This window comes from Paroedura picta, chromosome 10 (genome assembly GCF_049243985.1).
Source record: "Paroedura picta isolate Pp20150507F chromosome 10, Ppicta_v3.0, whole genome shotgun sequence".
Taxonomy (NCBI): domain Eukaryota; kingdom Metazoa; phylum Chordata; class Lepidosauria; order Squamata; family Gekkonidae; genus Paroedura; species Paroedura picta.
Genome location: NC_135378.1, coordinates 45,831,929 through 45,851,654, shown reverse-complemented (window position 1 = coordinate 45,851,654; position 19,726 = coordinate 45,831,929). Strand labels below are relative to the sequence as shown.

The following is a 19,726-nucleotide window of genomic DNA, read 5'->3' as shown; positions in this document are numbered from 1 at the left end:
GGCGCATGTGTCCTTGCAGCCCTATGGCTCAAAATGTGACTATGCGATAATTAGGGAAAGAAAACACCCTTTAATACTATGGTTGTGATAAAAGAACTGTCAGTAACTCAACATCACCAGAACGCATTTTAGAGCGGTGTGTGACAATACCTTTTCCTACTCTAGAAAAAAGTGCATAAAAATCAGCTAATTGATTAGAAGAGGGTGAATATAAAAAGCCAGCGATTATTGTTTGAATGTCCAGCTTAAGGGGACAGAATGAAAAGTGAATGTGAGCTAACTCTTAGGAAATATATTAGTCATGAGATAAGAAAGCAGCTCCTGTCATGAATTGGTGGTTGGTTCAAAGAAAGGGAGCTATAAGGAGAATTATGTAATCTGTACTTGCAGTGGAGAGACATAAGCAGTAGTGTCTCCCATAGATCTGTATTGGGATTGGTACTGTTCATAAATGATCTAGACTTAGAGTCAAGTGTACAGATAGCACCAAATGATTCAGGACAGTGAAAACCAAAATGGATTGAGAAAAAAATTCCAAAAGGATCCCTGCAATCTGGGTACCAGACAACCAACTGAATGTGAGTTGGAACAGAAAATGAGTTTCAATGATAGTAAGTGCAAATTGTTACATATTTGGGCAAATAATTTTATCTATACTGAACAGGACATGAAATGGTGTGGACTAATCAGGAATGGGATTGTGGTGGACAGCTCAATGGAAACAATGATAAAGGAATGGGAATAAACTAACTAGGATTAAAATGCCTTGCCTTCATTAACCATAAGCTCCATTGACCAGAGGTTTTGAGCCAAACAAAGCATTTTAAACATGGATCTCATTAGAAACATTTACAACTTGTCACTAATAGAAGAGTGTTAAAATGTATAAAACAAGTTGTCACATTATTCCTAACAGAAGACCATTTTACAGATATCATAAGAGTCCATAATTTGGTCTCAGCTCCAGATATCATATCCGGATTAGTATCAGCCAACAGAAAAGAAACTGTCTGGGATTCGTTGGCAATTGTTCAGAATGGAAAAGGTACAAAGTTCTCACAATGAGAACCAATGATTGGAGGATAACAAAACATGATCACTGGTTTCAATCATTCTGGAGACACAAGGACAAAAGCGATCAGAGACTGGGATGTTTACAAATTGACTCCTCAGTTCTACTATGGGCAGGACATCCAGCTTGCTGTATATAAAGGCATGACACTTGCTGGGAGTGGTAAGATATTTTAAATATGGAGGGCCTGGCGACATCACTTCAGAGGTTCCTCAGTGGTAAAATGGTTGAGAAAGGCTGCTATAGGAATTCAGAGACACCCACTGAAGCTAATTGGCCATAGATTCAGAGCAGGCGGAAGAAAGTGTCCCTTCCCCCAGTGGGCAATTGATTAATGAAAATTGCTGCCATGAGATGCAACAATGGCCACAGACTTTATAAGGACATTTGCAAAAGCAAATAGCCTGTTTTAAGATCGTATACCAGTGAATGAGAGTTGCTAAGAAGGACCATGGTAGAAGAGGGCTGAAGAAGAAAACCTCAAACTGAACGCTCTGTTCAGAAAAAGACATGAATTTAGAAGGATGGATGTAACTGCCTTGGTTTAATTGTTGTGCCAGTTTTGGGATGCATTTTGGGATGTACTTATGGCCCCATGTCATGCGATGCTTGATATAATCACGCTGCCAATCTTATGCAGGTGTACTACTCAAAGTCTTACTCAAGTCTGTTCCATTTGGGCTTACTCCCAGGACAATGTTCTTAGGATTGCATAGACTATTTGGATGTGAGAAGGAGTATAAAGACATTTGCCTCGTTTGTTAAAGGATCTGTAATTCACTAGCTGTTTTCTCACATTAAATTGTGTGTGCCAAACAGCAGTATGTTGATTGGCCAGTTTAGATGCACAACAGGGAAAAGGTCATGCCATTTTATCTAGCTGCGACCTTACATAATGCCTAGAAAACTGCATATGATTTCTGACAAGATTTTCTCATGGTATTTGTGAAACTTATTTTTTTTAAAAACCCTCCTATTGAAATATATACTTCTTAAGGTGCTCATAGGTTCAATATCTAAGAGATGACAAATGATTTTAATTATCTTTTCCTTTGTTTGTTTGTGAACAAAAATGGGTAATCAAGAGGAAAAAGGAGTTTTTAGTATTTATAATCTGTATTTTTTATATGAGATGGGTGAATTCGCCTCAAATCAAATCAATATACTAGAAATACTCTCACTATTTATTGCTTTTTATAAGTCATCCAGTGCATGAAATCTAATTAAAGCAGTGGCATTACAGTAAGTGTCTAGCTGTCACTGCTGAATGCGTGTTATAGTATGATGTTGACAAAATCCATAGAAATTAAAGGGATAATTTATTTTTAGTCAATTTTAAAAAGTGATACCAATTATAGCCAAGGAATTGAAACTAGTAAAAAAAACTTTTGAATCAGGAACAAATAGGTATTATACTCATTAACCTATTCTATTATCTTTACTCTTTCTGGAGTAGGATGCAAAGTAACAGGTACAATTGACATGCAAAATTTAACATTTCTGTATGCAACACCACCTATTTATGTTATTTAAATCATTTTTACCCTGTACTTACAACTGAATGGTTCTCTTGGAGGCTTGTTGTCCATCAGATAATACAACTAAAAGAGTTAAAAGAAAGCCAAGAAGAGCAGGGAGAGAATGGAGGCTGAGGCAAGCTGTCCAGATGGTGGAGAACACAGCTGGAGCCCTGAAGCCATGGGGTGGTGGTGGAGAAGCAGGGAAGGATGAACAGTGGTGCAGAGGCACAACCGCTACACTTATCTGTGCTAAAGGGAACACATAACAACTGGGTATGCCACAGGGGAGGAATGGTTGACCCAACAAAAGAAAAATAAGAAAAGATGAGCTGTGACTAGGAGACAAAGAAGAATCCTATGGGATCCTGACTAAGCACTAGGTCGAGGAACCTAGCCTTCAGCCCTTTGGATAGAAGTACAATTCCATACTCAGTGCAAGAGAAAACTATAGATTTTTTTTCTATTTCAGAAAACTTTCTGGGGACTTTGACAATATCCATGTCAGGTCTGTCACATGAAGAGCATCACCTACAGATGAAGAACTAGAAAACAAGTCCCAGGATAAAAAAGAATCTTATAAGACTGTTCCTGCACATTTTTCAGTCTGGCACAACAGTTCTCTCAGGGAGAGAAGAAGGCAGGGAGTCAGATACATAACCAGAAAATAACTTTACTGACCTAACTAAGGCACCAAATAGAAAGAGGGGGAGTAAGGTTGTACTCTTCAACAGCAACAGTTTGTATGTGGCAATCCAAACAACATTCACCTTCCTTGTCCTAGTACACAGTTGTATAAATTTAAGCTAAATAACCAATTAAAGTTATTCTGATCTTCCCTCATAACTGGTTCAGAAAAAAAATAACTCAAAGGAAAGAGATAGGTGAGAGGTTTCCAAGAATGGGCCTCTAAGGTGTGATGAGATTAACAGGCAAGGCATTTTGAGTAAGAAGGAACAAGTCCGTGACCAGAGGGGAGATGCAATGGGGAAAGACCTGTTGGCCACATATGGGAGATAAAGGAGCCTTCAAATAGGAAATAGGTAGAACATATGGAAGAAAATTCAAAATAGGGTGGTGGCAATGCAAACATTATTTGCCTATATTGACAAGTAGAGTCCAGTATTTTTGATGTTGTAGAAGAAAAAGGATCCTATGATTTCACCAATGAAAAAAGATGTGGGAACAGAGCCAGCCAACAACAAAACTGAAAGCATGAGATTCTCTTCTTATACACCTAGGTTTAGATGGCCTCTGATGCGGGTCCTGTTGGCCAGAATTAGTGAAGAGTTAAGATCTGTAGAGGCACTGGACCAAAAGTGCTAGATCCTGCTTCCTATTGGAGGATTTGAATTTTTGGTGGGTGGAGGATGATGGTTACCTAGGGGAAAAGAAGCAGGTCAAAAGAAAGTATTATGTGAGTCAACAAGGAACAGCTGTATCATCTGAGTGGGGTGACTGAATTACTTGAGTAGCAGAAAGGTTAAGGTCTGTTTAACAATGTCCAGGAGGTGGCTCATGAATGTATTCTGAAAGTACATCATGAAAGTAATCCCAAGATTTTTGGGTATTTGTCCAGCAAGCCAGGGTCACTGATTATGGCCATAAGTGCAAAGGGCTCTGGAGAGTCAAATGAATTAAGATTCTCCTGGAATGTTTAGGTAGTGGTTCTGCTCCCTTCAGAGTGTCTGTGAAGACTTCATAAATAAATTGAGAACCCTGTTTTAATATCAAAGTGAATGGATTTTTCCTATACCTCTAGTGTCTGAAGGCAAAAGGAACTTGGGCTGTCCCTGTCACAAGCTCCAGTGTGTATGGGGGTGGGGGTGGGGGGGTAGCAAGGCACTTTTTGAGGCAACAGATCATTTGCTCTTTTATGGTTGCCTTGAAGCATACATCAGGATTTTAACCTGCAGCCACTGTGTGATGTTTTATTGTTTTGTAATTGTTGGAAACCTCCTAGGATTAGTAAACAAGGTGAAACAGAAATAGATTACAATAAATCCATTGGTATCTAATATCCCTCCCAAGCAAAGGAAATTACCTGTTAAAATCTTGAAGAATAAAGTTTGTGCACAAAAAAATTTGGCCTTAAACATGTTAAAATATTGCTGACCATATTAAAAGGATACCACTGAGTTTTGCTCAGTGCAGTTCCCTATAATAGTGTATCCTTAAGAAGTGTTTTTGTGTTGTTTGTGAACATAATAAGCCATATGTTAAAACAGTATTACAAATTATATTCCCTACACATCCAGATTTGGGTAGGGGGAGAGAATGTATCAATTTGTTTGACATAGAAGAATTAAAGTGAGGCAGGGTCCACCCATATGTTCAGCAAAGGAAGAACAAAAAGCATGTCCCAAATACAAAGGTCCAGATAATCTGGGTTACCATAGTAACCAGGTTGCTGCTGCAGAAGAGGCATGATGAGGTGATGTTTGTCTTTGCTCTTTTTCATGCCCTCTAATGCCAGAGGAGAGACCGACTGAGTCTGACCTGGTTTTCCATCTCTGCTCAGCTCTGGGTTCACAAGATACCTCAGAGAAAGTTGTTATTGCTCCATCTCAGCTTCTCTCTGTGAAATCAGAATTAGAATGGCTCCACTGGCTTACTGACAGAAAAAAACAGTGGAAGAACTTAATAATCAGGGCTTCTGTCTTTGATTAGTTAATGTGATTAATTAACTATACCACTAATAAAAATATATTAACTGTTGGCAAATTATTCTCTGATGAGGATTACTTAATTTTAGTTTGACCTCAGGCCACCAAGGCCTAAGGATGACAATATTGAGTAACAGGGAGGTTCTTAAACGACCAGTCCCTGGGCCTTCTCAGATTTGATGGAAAGAGAATTACAAATATTGTTTAGCCTTCAGGTTTATATCCATATGAGCAAAAAATACAATATTTAATCTATTTATTTTGAACATTTTATTTGTTCATTTATTTATTATCTATTAATTTGTTTTAAACATTTATTAGTCACTTTTCTACCTTAAAGGAATATAAAGCTGCTTACAATACATACATGAAATGCATAAAACCCACAAATTAAAATCAGTCACTTAGAAGTGCCTTTATGCAGAATAACTAAAACTGACCAAATGCTGTCGTGAATCAAGCCCTCTTCAGCTGCTTCCTAAAGGCAGAGAGTGACGAAGCATGGCACACTCCCTGGGCCGGGTGTCCCATAATCATAGGGCTGCTACTGAAAAGGCCTTCCCTTGTGTATCCATCAGACAAGCTGCTTTGTTTGGTGGGATAGCCAAGAGAGCCTCTCCCTGTGATCTTAGTTCCCAGACAAGAACATAGGAGAGAAGACAGTCATTCATGTACCACAGTCCCAAGCCATGTAGAACTTTAAAGGTAAAAATCAATACCTTGAATTTTGTCTGGGAGTAGATCAGAAGCCAGTGTAATTATTGGAATTTTGGGGTCACAGGATCCCAGTAGCTGGCTCTAACCAGAAGTGTAGTTGCAGCTCCCCATCATTCTTCAAGAGTAGCCCTAAGCACAGCCCTTTGCAATAGTTCAGTCTAGATGTCACGAAGGCATGGATCATTGCTGCTAGGCTCACTCACTGGATCAGCAATGCCCGCAGCTGGTGCACTAGCCAAAGATGGGCAAGAGCACCCAGCAGTCACCTGATTTTCTAATGCACCCACTGTGTCAATCACCACTTCCAAACTGCAAACCTGACTTTCCAAGATATCTCAAGGCCCTAGTCTTCCTTTGGACAACAGCAGGTCTCCATTTTTCAGCACACAGGAGACACTAAGGTAATGTACAGTTCAAAACATGCATCAGGGGACACACTGATATAATTTTTCTGACTAATTCTTACAGCATAAGCATTAATAGTCATCACCTCAGAACATTTAGATAGATTCTGCCTTCTCTGCTTATTTACCTGTGAACAAGGTACAGAACGATGAATAATGCAGCTGTTTACATGAAGAGATAGCTATTTTCCCCCTTCATCTACATTTAAAAGTAGAAAATGAAAGTGATTAATAGAAGTCTTCTAGCAAATACCCATATGGTATGGTTTGGAGGACTTCTGGATGACAGTTGCTGTTTTTAAGGATAAATCTAAATCCTACAGATAGCATGGAGATCTGAAAGACATTTTGATGAAGAAGAATATGTTTTCAAGGGGCTGGATAATAACAAATCAGGGGAGAGGTCATGGCTCAGCAGTGGAACATCTGCCTGGCATGTTGAGGGTCTCTGGTTCAGTCCCTGGTATCTTCAATGAGGATCAGGTGATGTTGTAGGTGATCTCTGACTGAGAAACTGGAGTGCCACAGCCAGTCTGAGTAGACAGTGCTGACTTTGAAGGACCAATGGTTTGTTTCAGTGTAAGCCAGTTTCATGTGTGTTCAAATGCAGTTCCAAAATCTTTAAAGCCACCTATCATGAATCAGGCTTTGATTAAAAACTGTTTATCTACTGCAGAATCTAGCAAGCCAGTAGGTCTGATGCTTCCCCCACCCTGTTCAGTGCCACTACTATGCAAAAGTAAAATTCAGTCCCAAGTACTGCAAAGTAGGTTCCCTCTCAGTCTCTAGAGTTACAGAAAGTGTCATGATAATAGATAATGGTGTGGTCTTGAGCTCTGCAAATTATTATACAATCCCAGAATTGCATTGATCTTGTACAAAATTAAAATAAACATACTGCATGGGAAGTAATGCAACCATTTAGTATAAAGCTAGTTGTATGAAAAACACTGTAACAAATGCTGAATGATTAGCATGACAACTATGGCATGGCATTCATGCATCCACAGCATCACACTCACAGAACTATATTTTCTTTAACTATATTGTTAGAATTAAAAGAAAAAAGAAAACATTGTAGTAATCAGATGCTCCCATGATAGCTGGATGCTTGCACCACCTGATAAATGATATTGAGCAGTCAAATGCCAGTATTGATTTGCTCTGGGTGAAGTTGTTTGGACTTGGGATTTAGACATGGACTAGTGAAGTCAATATCATTCCTACAGTTATAGCCTCTACAGCAGCCGTTCTCAACTTTTTTACGGTTGAGAAAACCCTGAAATATTCCTCAGACTTTGAGAAATCTCAGAAGTGGTGCAGAATGTGGTTGGGAAGCCCCTCCCTTTCCACTCCCTTCAGGTTCATCATTGGCCATTTTGTAGAGGGGAATGGGTAGATATCTGGTAGATATGTGGTCATATATGGTCATAAAGGTAAAGGTAAAGGTATCCCCTGTGCAAGCACCGGGTCATGTCTGACCCTTTGGGTGACGCCCTCAAGCATTTTCATGGCAGACTCAATACGGGGTGGTTTGCCAGTGCCTTCCTCAGTCATTACCGTTTACCTCCCAGCAAGCTGGGTACTCATTTTACCGACCTCAGAAGGATGGAAGGCTGAGTCAACCTTGAGCCAGCTGCTGGGATTGAACTCCCAGCTTCATGGGCAGAGCTTCAGACTGCATGTCTGCTGCTTTATCATTCTGCGCAACAAGAGGCTCATATGTGGTCATATCATCCAATAAATGTTTAACAAATTAAATATACATACATACATACATACATACATACATACATGCACATGCACACACACACATACATACACAAAGTGAATTGACTCCCACCCATTTTGGAAACCCTTCCAGGACCACCAAGAAACCCAAGGGTTTCACAAACCCCTGGTTGAGAAAGTCTATTCTACAGTGTAAGCATGGTATAGTTCACAAACATGTTGTTTCTTTTGTCTGGGATTTAAAAGTTTTTGACTTGCATGGTTGAGAGGTTTGGTCTTAAAGAACACTCTTAACAATAGGCTGGTGAAATATAAGGCCACAACTTTATTAACCAAATCCCTTGACAGGAGTGTTGGCAGGGCAGGGTTTTCAGGAGCCCCCTAAAGTAGTCAGCCAACTGCTGTTACCCCCTTCTATGGCAGCTTCCCAGTCATTGTTCCAGTTCCCAGCCAGGAACACAGGTCCCCTTGCTGCCATAGTCCCTGTCTGAGGAAGTGTCCATCTGGGATGCCAGAGAGGGCACATTCTTCCTCTGGCACCATCCTGGGCCACCCGGCCTCTGTGTAAGTCCGTGCTTTCCCCATCAGGCAGGCACCCACTCACAGTTCCTTAAGGAGGTCCCTATTTACCCACAAGACCAACTCCCCTCAACAGGCCCCAATCCCTGCCATACTGCAAGTTGTGACAATTAGCAAACAGGCATAACATAAAGCCAACACCAAAAATTCAAAAACCATGCTTTGCATTGCCAACCCCTTAACCAGCACTCTGCTATGGGGGGGGGGGGAGTGGGAAAAAACTCCTCTGTGGCTTTGCCCAGCAAAAGAGACCAGGCGAAGCATGCGGCGCCTAATAAAGGCAGCCATTCCCCTTCCCAGCCAATCCTGGGGCACCCAATACCTCTGCTCCTCTGTGTGTGTGTGTGCCTGGGATCTCCCCCCTCCCTTTGTCTTCTGCCACTCGCCTTGCCCGCTGCGTCAGTGGTGGCTCTGGGTAAGTCTAGTCCACTTTTTGATGACCTATCTACAAGGACATGAGGGACTTGCTCACCTTGCTATTCAGGTATTCTCCCCCCCCCCAACTATATTTAAGGCTTGAGGAAAACTGTTTCAATGTATGTACACAATGCATGCACACGAAAGCTTATACCCAGAATTTAACTTTCTTGGTCTTAAAGAAGACTGGACAAACTTTATTCTCTTGTTCCAGACCAACACCGTTAACCCTCTGAATCCACTCCAAGATTGGAGTGCAGTGTGTGAAGATGAAAGGGCTGGGGTGAAATCAGAACTGGGGGTATGAAGCCGTAGCAGGAGAATTACAGGTGGGCACATTCAAATGCTGCTACCTTTGCATGGTTCCCTGCTGCCCTCACCTATCCCCACCCTCCTCTCCCTCAATGCATTAGGGCAGAAATGCTGACCTGGTGAGAATCTTGCCAGGTCTTCCTGCCACTCTTCAGCCATATCCCCTGAGAGGTATCTCACGGCTGACCCGAACCACACCTAAGCTCTTATGCCTTCTTAGAGAACTGAAGAGGAGATAAAAATGGAACTCAGCACTGCTATTTGTAAGTTGGCAGGAAGCCAGGTTGGCTGCAGGCAGAGCTTTCATAAGGAGGCTTTGGCTGTTGCATTTGTACCTGTTCACCCGTAAGTTGAAGTGAAGAGGGTGGAGCAAAGGGTTTTTCCCCCTTTGCTGAGTGAACACTCCTATTCCAATTGTAACTGAAATACTGCAGCTCAAGAAAAGAAAGAAGACTTGTTAGGTTTTCTACTTGGCTATGGAATTGTAAATTGATCGCATTATGAAAGGACAAGACTCAGTGGAAAAGACAATAATGCTAGAAAAATCTGAAAGCGGCAGAAAAATAGGAGTAGCCACAGCCCTCAGGTTGCAAGATCTGAGTAAGGCTGTTAATGATGGGATGTTTTGGAGGTTACAGGGTCACCATGTTGACAGTGATTTGATGGCACCTAACATGAAGATATGAAAATCAAAACTGGCAAATAGACTTTGCAGGAATCAATTAAAAAAATATAGCAGCAATTGCTGTTATTTCACCATTTAAATTCACCACAACTGTTCTAACCTGCAATGTAAAACAAAATTTGTAGTAAGAATTAGTTTTTCTCTTAGCTTTCCCCCCTCATCAGGGGGGGGAACAGAAATATATAATGACTTTGATGTGACACATCAATAAAAGTTAAATGTATTATCAGCTTGATACTTGTTTGGGGAAAACAAAATAAAGCACAATGAATACAAAATGTAGGGGGTGTTTTTAATTATTTGGTTCCTATCAAAATATGTTTCTATTACTTAACGCATATTTTGTTTAATTTACTATCAGTCCAAAGATCAAAGTTCCAAGTTTTCAGAATATTTTTGTGTTTTGAGTGTTTACAATCGATCAAAATGCAAGAGGTCTAATAATGAAAAGGGAATCTCAAAGGGATTTGTATGATTTCAAATGCTTAACAGCGTGGGAGAGAGAGCACCTTTCTTTTCAATTTTTACAACTGGTAAGATCAACTGAGACTTTCTCTTTTATTATACCATCTGCAAACCTAGTTTGACCAGCAAGGAAAGCACATATAGAACAGGTTTTGATTGAATTTCTTCCTACTGAGATCTGTTAAAATCTGGACCTCAATAACTTCTCAAAGAACTGTAAAATCTTTTCTCTTTGGGTTGCCATTCATCATTTCAGGCTAAGCAGATAGGAGGATTTACTTATAATTAAATATTTGGGTTTTCTTTTTAACTGAAGCTAAACTAAAGGACAGGATAAAAATGGAATTTCCACACAGGTTATTTGCTCTGGGCAGAGTCTGCACTTACTTTGTTTATTCTGTTGTGGATCCTGCTGAATCCAGATAGATTTGAACTCTGGGTCTTCCTCTTCCCTTCCTCTTCCATTGAAACAGAAAAGTGTTCTGCACATGATTAGGGAAGCTCAGAAGGGGAAGGGGGAGCCAAGTGCAGCAGGAGCCTCTTTCTTTCTTTTCTTGAACGGGGGGAGGGGATTGGAGACAGCAGATGAGGGAGAGAGAAAAAAAAAAAAGCAAATCTCTACTGAGAGAAGTTTTGTCTTCTGGAGCTTCTGTTGAGGGGGATTCCCCTTTAAGACAAGTTAGGGCTTCCCCTTTAAATCCTTTAAACCAGGAATTGACACCCTGGCCAATCAGGGCTTCTCTACCATGGAGTATTGCAGGATAAAGGTCCGGATCAATCATGCTTGTTGCAGAGGGAAAATTTAAACCGGACAAAATCAAAATGGAAATTGCATTCAGTGGAGATGGCAGGGACTGAATCGACCTGGGATTGGAATAACAGCTCCGTGCAGACTACACTCTGGTTTCCTTGCTTTTGTCATTTGATCTCTGCTTTCCCACTGCATTGTGGTGCATTCATGAACTTTCAGGTACTTCCTGGCTTTCCTGCAATTTTCCCCAAGTCTGCTTTGCTCCAGTGATTTTGGAAAGACTGGACCATGGAGTGAAAGTTCAGATTATCCTCAATATAGCCACATGGTTCCCAATGATTCCCAGTGGGCGCTAGATTAGGGGGGTGGAGTGAAAGAACTCTGTGGATGACTTCCCCCTCCCCTCAGGACCTGGAAAGTCTGCAGGCAGCTGTTATGGAACTCACTGGCAGGGGTATCTCTCATACAGCAGGGATTTGCAGCCTCCAAGCCTCAGAGGAAAGTAGAAGGAGGAGGGGATGGTCAGCGGTGGAGGATGGAAGGTGATTGGGTGCTGGACATACAGAATCATAGATTATAGAATCACAGAATAATAGAGTTGGAAGGGACCTCCTGGGTCATCTAGTCCAACCCCCTACACTATACAGGACACTCACAAACCTATCACTCATCCACTGTAACCTGCCACCCCCTTAAGCCTTCACAGAATCAGCCTCTCCATCAGATGGCTATCCAGCCTCTGTTTAAGAATTTCTAAAAATGAAGAATCCACCACCTCCCGAGGAAGCCTGTTCCACTGAGAAACCGCTCTGTCAGGAACTTCTTCCTTTCTTTTGAATTAATTTGATCGCATTGGTTCCAAAGAGAGAACAACTCTGCTCCATCCTCGATATGGCAGCCTTTTAAACCACCATGAGCCAGAATTTCTGAGAATGGCGGAATATAAATCAAATTATAAATAAATCAATAAATACTTTAAGATGGTTATCAAACCCCCTCTCAGTCATCACCTCTCCAGGCTAAACAGACCAAGTTCCCCCAACCTTTCTTCATACATCTTGGTCTCCAAACACCTCACCATCTTTGTTGCCCTCCACTGGATGCACTCCAGTTTGTCTACATCCCTCTTCAACTGGGGTGCCCCAAAACTGAACACAGTATTCCAAGTGAGGCCAAACCAGAGCAGAGTACAGTGGTACGATCACCTCCCGTGATCTGGACATAATACTCCGTTTGATACAGCCCAAAATCCCATTTGCCTTTTAAGCCACCAAGTCACACTGTTGACATGTTTGGCATATGGTCTACTAAGACTCCTAGATCCTTTTTGCACATGCTCCCCCCATCCTATCCAAGACAAGTCTCCCCCATCCTATATTGGTATATTTGGTTTTTCCTACCTAAATGCAGAAGTTTACATTTGTCCCTATTGAAGTTAATTTTATTCAGTTTAGCCCACTTCTTGAACCTATCAAGATCATCTTGTATTCTGATTCTGCCTTCGGTTGTGTTTGCTACCCCTCCCAGGCAAGCCAGTTGAATGAGGAGGCAGTCAGGAGCGGGACATCTACCCACCCACTTAAGCCATGAGATATGCTCCTCCTCCAAGGCCTTACCAGAAATATATAGTGGAACAGATAATGATTTGGGTGATTTTATGATTTTACTGTTTTAATGTTATGTATTTCCGAAAATAAGAGCCTCTTGTGGCACAGAGTGGTAAGGCAGCAGACATGCAGTCTGAAGCTCTGCCCATGAGGCTGGGAGTTCAATCCCAGCAGCCGGCTCAAGGTTGACTCAGCCTTCCATCCTTCTGAGGTCGGTAAAATGAGTACCCAGCTTGCTGGGAGGTAAATGGTAATGACTGGGGAAGGCACTGGCAAGGCCACCCTGTATTGAGTCTGCCATGAAAACGCTAGAGGGCATCACCCCAAGGGTCAGACATGACCCAGTGCTTGCACAGGGGATACCTTTACCTTGACCTTTTATTTCAGAAAATATGGTAAAATATTTCAAATAATTAAAAAGAAATTTTAATATATCAATATGTATTAATGAAAATTGAACAAAAGGACATGACTTCAGAACCAAGAATGAGACCCAAATGTTCATTATAGGGGGGTATGTCAAATGAAACAAAAAAAATCATCCATTTGCAGAAGACACTGATCGGAGAATACGGGTGAATTTCCCTGGCAAGGTAGTTCCAAAGTTTTGGTACCATGACCAAGAAAACCCTTTTTTGGGTTGCCACACAGTTAGCTTCAGATGGCAGCAACTGAAACAGGGCTTCCAAAGAGGACTGAATAGGTAGGTTCATGTGCTAGAAAGTGGTCTTTAAAGAATGTTGGTCCCAGACCTTATAGGGTTTTAAAGTTTCTTAACAGCACCTTGAATACCTCTAAGTGAGTCCTCCCAAATGAGTTTCATTTCCCCCCTCAAGACCTCTCTATTCTTGTTAAGTGTGTAAAAACTGGTTGCTAGTGTGCGTAAATGTTTTCTGTGTGGGAAGCAATAAAGAAGCCTATTGTTGATGCTGCCTGACAGATGCAGCTGGGGTGGAATGGTTCCACTGCACAGGAGGGCAGTGGCAGGGGGGAGGATTGTGGGAAGCGTTGCGCTTTCCTGCAAAATAATGCCCCATTTAGCCCTGCAGTGGTGTGAAGCACCACAAAGCTGAGTGGGGCATTTTCTGTCCCCTCCGAACCACCGTCATCCACATGAACTTCTGCCAGGCTAGACTCTGTTGGCCCCCTGTGCACCTAAGTGAACACAGAAATCATCTGTATTCCCTTAAAGCAGGGCAACAGAAGCCTAACATGCACTGGACCTGGGAGAGACCCACCTCAGCGGTGATATCTTATGGAAGCGGAGATTAGCCCTGCTACCATATGATCGCCCTCCCGGCCTTTTTCACCCACGCAGAATCAGCCTGAGTGACTTTCTGCCTACCCCTGCCACAGTGTGGAGACTCCCTATACATTCAGAGCCTATGCATGAAGAGCTACATTACACATCAAACCAAAGTACCTTATGTGCAAATAATGCAATTCTGCTCAAGAAACCAGCTCAAGGAATTATACACATAAGATCAAATATTTATGGGATGAATTCTGAGTCTGACATGCAAACACCCAATGCATTAGTTTCACTTGACTACACTGGAAAAAATGTTTGCACTTCGCCAACAATATTATCCAGAAGAAGAGAAAACACTTTCATTTGCTATCCATATCTCATCTGTTCTGTTGTCGCTGGTCTTGGTGAGAAATGGTTTCTTTGGGAAGAATAAGAATTCCCTATTTCCAGCATTTTATTATAAGCTCTAGTATGGCTTTTTTGAGCAAAATTATGCTCAAAATCCTACAAGCTAGGCTCCAGCAATATGTGGACCGAGAACTTCCAGAAGTACAGGCAGGATTTCGAAGAGGCAGAGGAACTAGAGATCAAATTGCCAACATACGCTGGATCATGGAGAAAGATAGGGAGTTCCAGTAGAACATCTACTTCTGCTTCATTGACTATGCTAAAGCCTTTGATTGTGTGGAGCACAACAAATTGTGGCAAGTTCTTAAAGAGATGGGAATACCAGAGCATCTTATTTGTCTCTTGAGAAATTTATATGCAGGTCAAGAAGCAACAGTGAGAACTGAAAATGGAATCATTGAGTGGTTCAAAATTGAGAAGGGAGTTCGGCAAGGCTGTATACTGTCGCCTTGCCTATTTGACTTGTATGCGGAGCACATCATGAGAAAGGCGGGATTAGAGGAGTCACAAATTGGGATCAAGATTGCAGGGAGAAATATCAACAACCTTAGATATGCAGATTATACCACTCTAATGGAAGAAAGTGAAGATGAACTAAAGAGCCTGTTGATGTGGGTGAAGAAGAAAAGTTGGCTTGAAACTCAACATCAAGAAAACAAAGATCATGGCATCCGGCCCTCTCCATTCCTGGCAAATCGATGGGGAAGAAATGGAGATAGTGACAGATTTTATTTTTCTGGGCTCCAAGATCACTGCAGATGGGGACTGCAGCAAAGAAATTAAAAGATGCTTGCTCCTGGGGAGGAAAGCTATGGCAAATCTAGACAGTATCCTAAAAAGCAGATATATCACCCTGCCAACAAAAGTGTGTTTAGTCAAGGCTATGGTATTCCCAGTTGCAATGTATGGCTGCGAAAGTTGGACCATAAGGAAGGCCGAGCATCAAAGAATTGAGGCTTTTGAACTCTGGTGCTGGAGAAGACTCTTGTGAGTCCCTTGGACGGCAAGGCGAACAAACCAGTCCGTCCTAGAGGAGATCAGCCCTGACTGCTCCTTAGAAGGCCAGATTCTGAAGATGAAACTCAAATACTTTGGCCACCTCATGAAAAGAAAGGACTCCCTGGAGAAGAGTCTAATGCTGGGAGCGATTGAAGGCAAAAGAAGAAGGGGACGACATAGAATGAGGTGGCTGGATAGAGTCACTGAAGCAGTAGGTGCAAGCTTAAATGGACTCAGGGGAATAGTAGAGGACAGGAAGGCCTGGAGGATCATTGTCCACAGGGTCACGATGGGTCGGACACGACTTCGCACCTAACAACAACAACAGATGGCTTTATGAAACAATTCACTGGGAAGTATTATTGTCCTCGGAGGGGGAAAAAACGGAAGTAGTATTTAAAGCCTTTCAAAAGCATGAATGACAGTTTTACTTGTACACTTTTTATTTCTATTGGCAGTTTGTCTGCTATCAAGTTAGCATTGAGAAACATTGTGCAAGTAGCAAATGAACCACATGGTACAACTGCAGAGACATAAAAGGTTGACTCATCTATTCTGCAAAAGGACTTGTCATTAGATAATCAAAGAAAAGTGTCACAGACATTTATAACCTAGTTTATAGCAATTTTCTGAGAAAACTACTTGAAAATCCCATTAATAGCACTTTTTGTGCCTTGATTCAAGGCTCTAAAAATGTACATGTCGAGGGAAAAGAAGGTTAGACTATGCAAAACCACAAAGGGACAAAGAGTTTGTCTTATTAAACAGGCAGATTCTGTGAACAAAGTCTGTATACATTTTAATTATTTGGAATTTAAAAGCAAATGAGATTGGAAGAAAAAAATACAGCTCTTTTAATAAAAGAGCAACAGTCTTGGATTAAGTTAATTAGTGATCAAGAAAATGGTTCTTTATTTATAATTAACTAAGAGCCTTGGGATTCTATATGAACATTAATTTCACGATATCCTATTATTAAGAAAATTGAATTTCAGCCATTTAGACAAGGATCTAAACCTTGATGCCTGTTTGTGTTGTAGTAGTAAGACTAGGCAAGTTCTAGTTGGGATAACAATAGAATAGGATGATAATAACATTTTCCAATCAGGAAGTTACTGTTATCAGATATAAGATAAAATAAAACAAAGGCCTCATGTTGGGAAAAAACAATTAAAATCTATATCAACAATCTGTATCATACTGAGATTATACTTGGAATTGATAGCTTTAAGAAAAAAGATAAAAGATCAACTCCAACTCAGAGTTTAGTTGTCAAGATAATTTTTATGTCGCACATGCAATTCAAAAACTCTTCTCTTTTCACTGTCAAATGTTACACAGGATGTCAGCTTGGAAAAAATGGCTTGACAGTCACTTGTTTCTGCTTTTGCCATCCCAGTCGGCAATGTTGCTGTTATGGTACAATTCCCTCAAGTGAGTAACGTACTGTCTCTCCAAATTCACTCATCCAGATAAGTTAACAGCCAAACAGGGGTCAGTTTTTCTTCTTGATAAGTCTTACCTTCAGGGATATCTGAGAGAAGGGCACAAAGAGATTTCCTTATCAAAGTGATACTTAACATCTGCTTATAATACATTGTTCTTTCAGTTGATTAAAGAAAATTATGGTGGATAACACTGATTTATTAACTAAGGGTCATCTTTGCTCCTTATAAGATGTCATGCCCTGAATGCCACATGATAGGTAACTTTGGAAGTTTTAAAACTGGTGTACTTGAACTAGAGTTGTCCTTTATGGGAGTGGACATGATATATTTTTAAAAATAGCATTTTAGTAATCAATCTTGAAGGGTTTGTTGGGAGGGGGGGTTGTTGGGTTTTTTTTAAATTAAATATGGATTTTTTATTATTGTAAGCGACCATGAATCCCTGGAGAATGGCAGGATATAAATCCAACAATAAATAAAATAAATACAATGTAAATCAATGCAATACCAGGACAAAACATCTAACAGGCAATCTAAGAGTACTAGGAATTGCAGATTTTTGAAACAGAGCTGTCATCAGAACAAGCGTAAGTATTATACACAAGTTAAGCAATCCAGTGCATGGTATTATATTAATAGAAACAGTGCATTTTCCTGGACCAGTCTCTTACAATCCAGCCTTATTTATAAAAATATCTTCCTGAACAATTCTATTTTATGTAGTTTGTGAAATGCCAGGAGCCTGGAGCCTTTCTGACCTAATCTTGCCCATCCGCAGGGTGGCACCTGCAGAAGAGCTATGCTTATGGCTACCATAAACTTCCAGTGCTAAAATTAGCTCTGTTCTGTAGAAGCCATGGAATGCAGAAGGAGTACGACAATAATAATAATGCTTTGGTGAGGCAGGCAGTAAATTCATGGTCAAGTCATTGTTAACGTTGCACTCCATCATTTATGGGCTTCACAATGAGTTCAGTGTTTATATATTTCCTTTCACTGTGTTAACCTTGAACCCTTAGGTGTTTCTGTTGTATAGTAGCCAGTACTTTTTCTTAATCCCAGGTTTACAGCAATGCAGTAAACATTCTTTCAAATAAAGAGATATGGAAAACAATTTTGTATAATTTTTTTTGCTATGTTCTCAGAGTCTCAAGCCTGCTAGAGATCAATCCATTCAGTTATGCTCCCTTTCACAGCTTGTGTCTACTGCCTTCAGAATACCTATATGGCAGCTTCTGCTTCGCAGCCCTTTTGACATATGATGGAAGGAATGTGTGCAACAAGCTAATGAGATGGACAGTCTATTAATATTAAATTTTACATGACAGAGAAACAACGGCACAAAACTCACTAAAGCATGTTTTCTGCTCTCTACATGCAAACATTCCTAACAGATGAGCCATCAGAGCAAAATAATAGATATTAACTTCCTTCCAGAGATAATTGTTTCCTAGTCAATTACTTTATCCCTCTAATAGAGTGGAAATTCATTTTGGACTATACAAATAATGAGAAGATTCTTTCTTGCATGATGCATACGTTATGTACTGATAAAAAAAATACACAATACAACAGTAATACAAGATAAGTGAATTTGAATGCAGCAATGTTAACTCGTAATTTAACATGATTTCTACCACAACAAATTAAAAATTAAAAATGTAGAGTCACAGTATATTTTATCAATTATAAAACCAGTGGTTTCACAACATAAGTTTTTCTAATGCCATGCGAGTTTGACTATATCATTAGTAGCTCTCACTGCGTAGACATGTGAAAATGGAACTAGATCTGATCATTTCAGATCACGGCAGGCTACAAGATGGCAGATGCATCTTAAGAAATTTCTTTAGATGAGCAATTGTGGTACATGACTTAATCAAACAAATGGAATCAAATTAATCAATTAAGTTGTTAAAACAATATATCATAGCAAAAGTATATAAATGTGTGAGTATCTCTAAATATATTTCATATGTCAAGATCTGCAATTTTCTATACATTTGGATGGTAAGCATGCAGATACACATCTGAGATATATGCTTCATATAATAAACTTTTTGCCCTCATTATCATCCCACACTTCACGAATTTGAAGCACAGGGATACTCTATATGTTTAGGCTTCTAAATATAATGAAATATACATGAATATATCCAAGTTAATTACTCAGAAAAAAAAAAACCTTGAACATCTACTGCTTCTTCCCAAACTCTTCCCCACCTCTTACTGGACAAGATATCCAGCAGTGCAAGAACATGATAGCAGCTGGATGTGGTTTCCGGTTCTCTCGGAGAAATGTAATTCCAGAATGCCATTATGGGGATGAATTCTGAAATGTCACTTCTTGACACATTTCTCAAGGAAGATAATAACACACGATTCCATAAGTTCTTTAAATCAATTTTTTGCATGTTTGAAGGAATACACATCATGTTACACTGAAGGCTAATGCTGCTTCAACAGGCCTGATTCCAGAAATGGGGCAAGCCTGGTAAGGCCTAGTGATCCACTATGGCAGGATAGGGTAATTGGGCTGTAAACCAGTTCAAAACAGCAGACATTAATACATTTATTATTTACTTCATATTTCAAATAATGCATGGCGTTTAGAAAACATTAAAATGTAGCGACTGCTTGACAATAATTTGTATTCATTAGTCAGAACTAGGCATGTGCACCCCCAAAAGAATTCG

The 19,726-nt window shown here is 40.4% G+C and overlaps 1 long non-coding RNA gene across 1 annotated transcript in view; it reads right to left on the bottom strand.

The window, feature by feature from the left end:
- Positions 1-16,846: 16,846 nt before the first annotated feature.
- The window catches only part of LOC143818987 (uncharacterized), a 70,377-nt gene continuing 67,497 nt past the window's right edge, over positions 16,847-19,726 (bottom strand). Inside the window, exon 3 of the long non-coding RNA XR_013224720.1 lies at positions 16,847-17,116. This is a non-coding gene — a long non-coding RNA (uncharacterized LOC143818987). The remainder of the gene's footprint in view (positions 17,117-19,726) is intronic.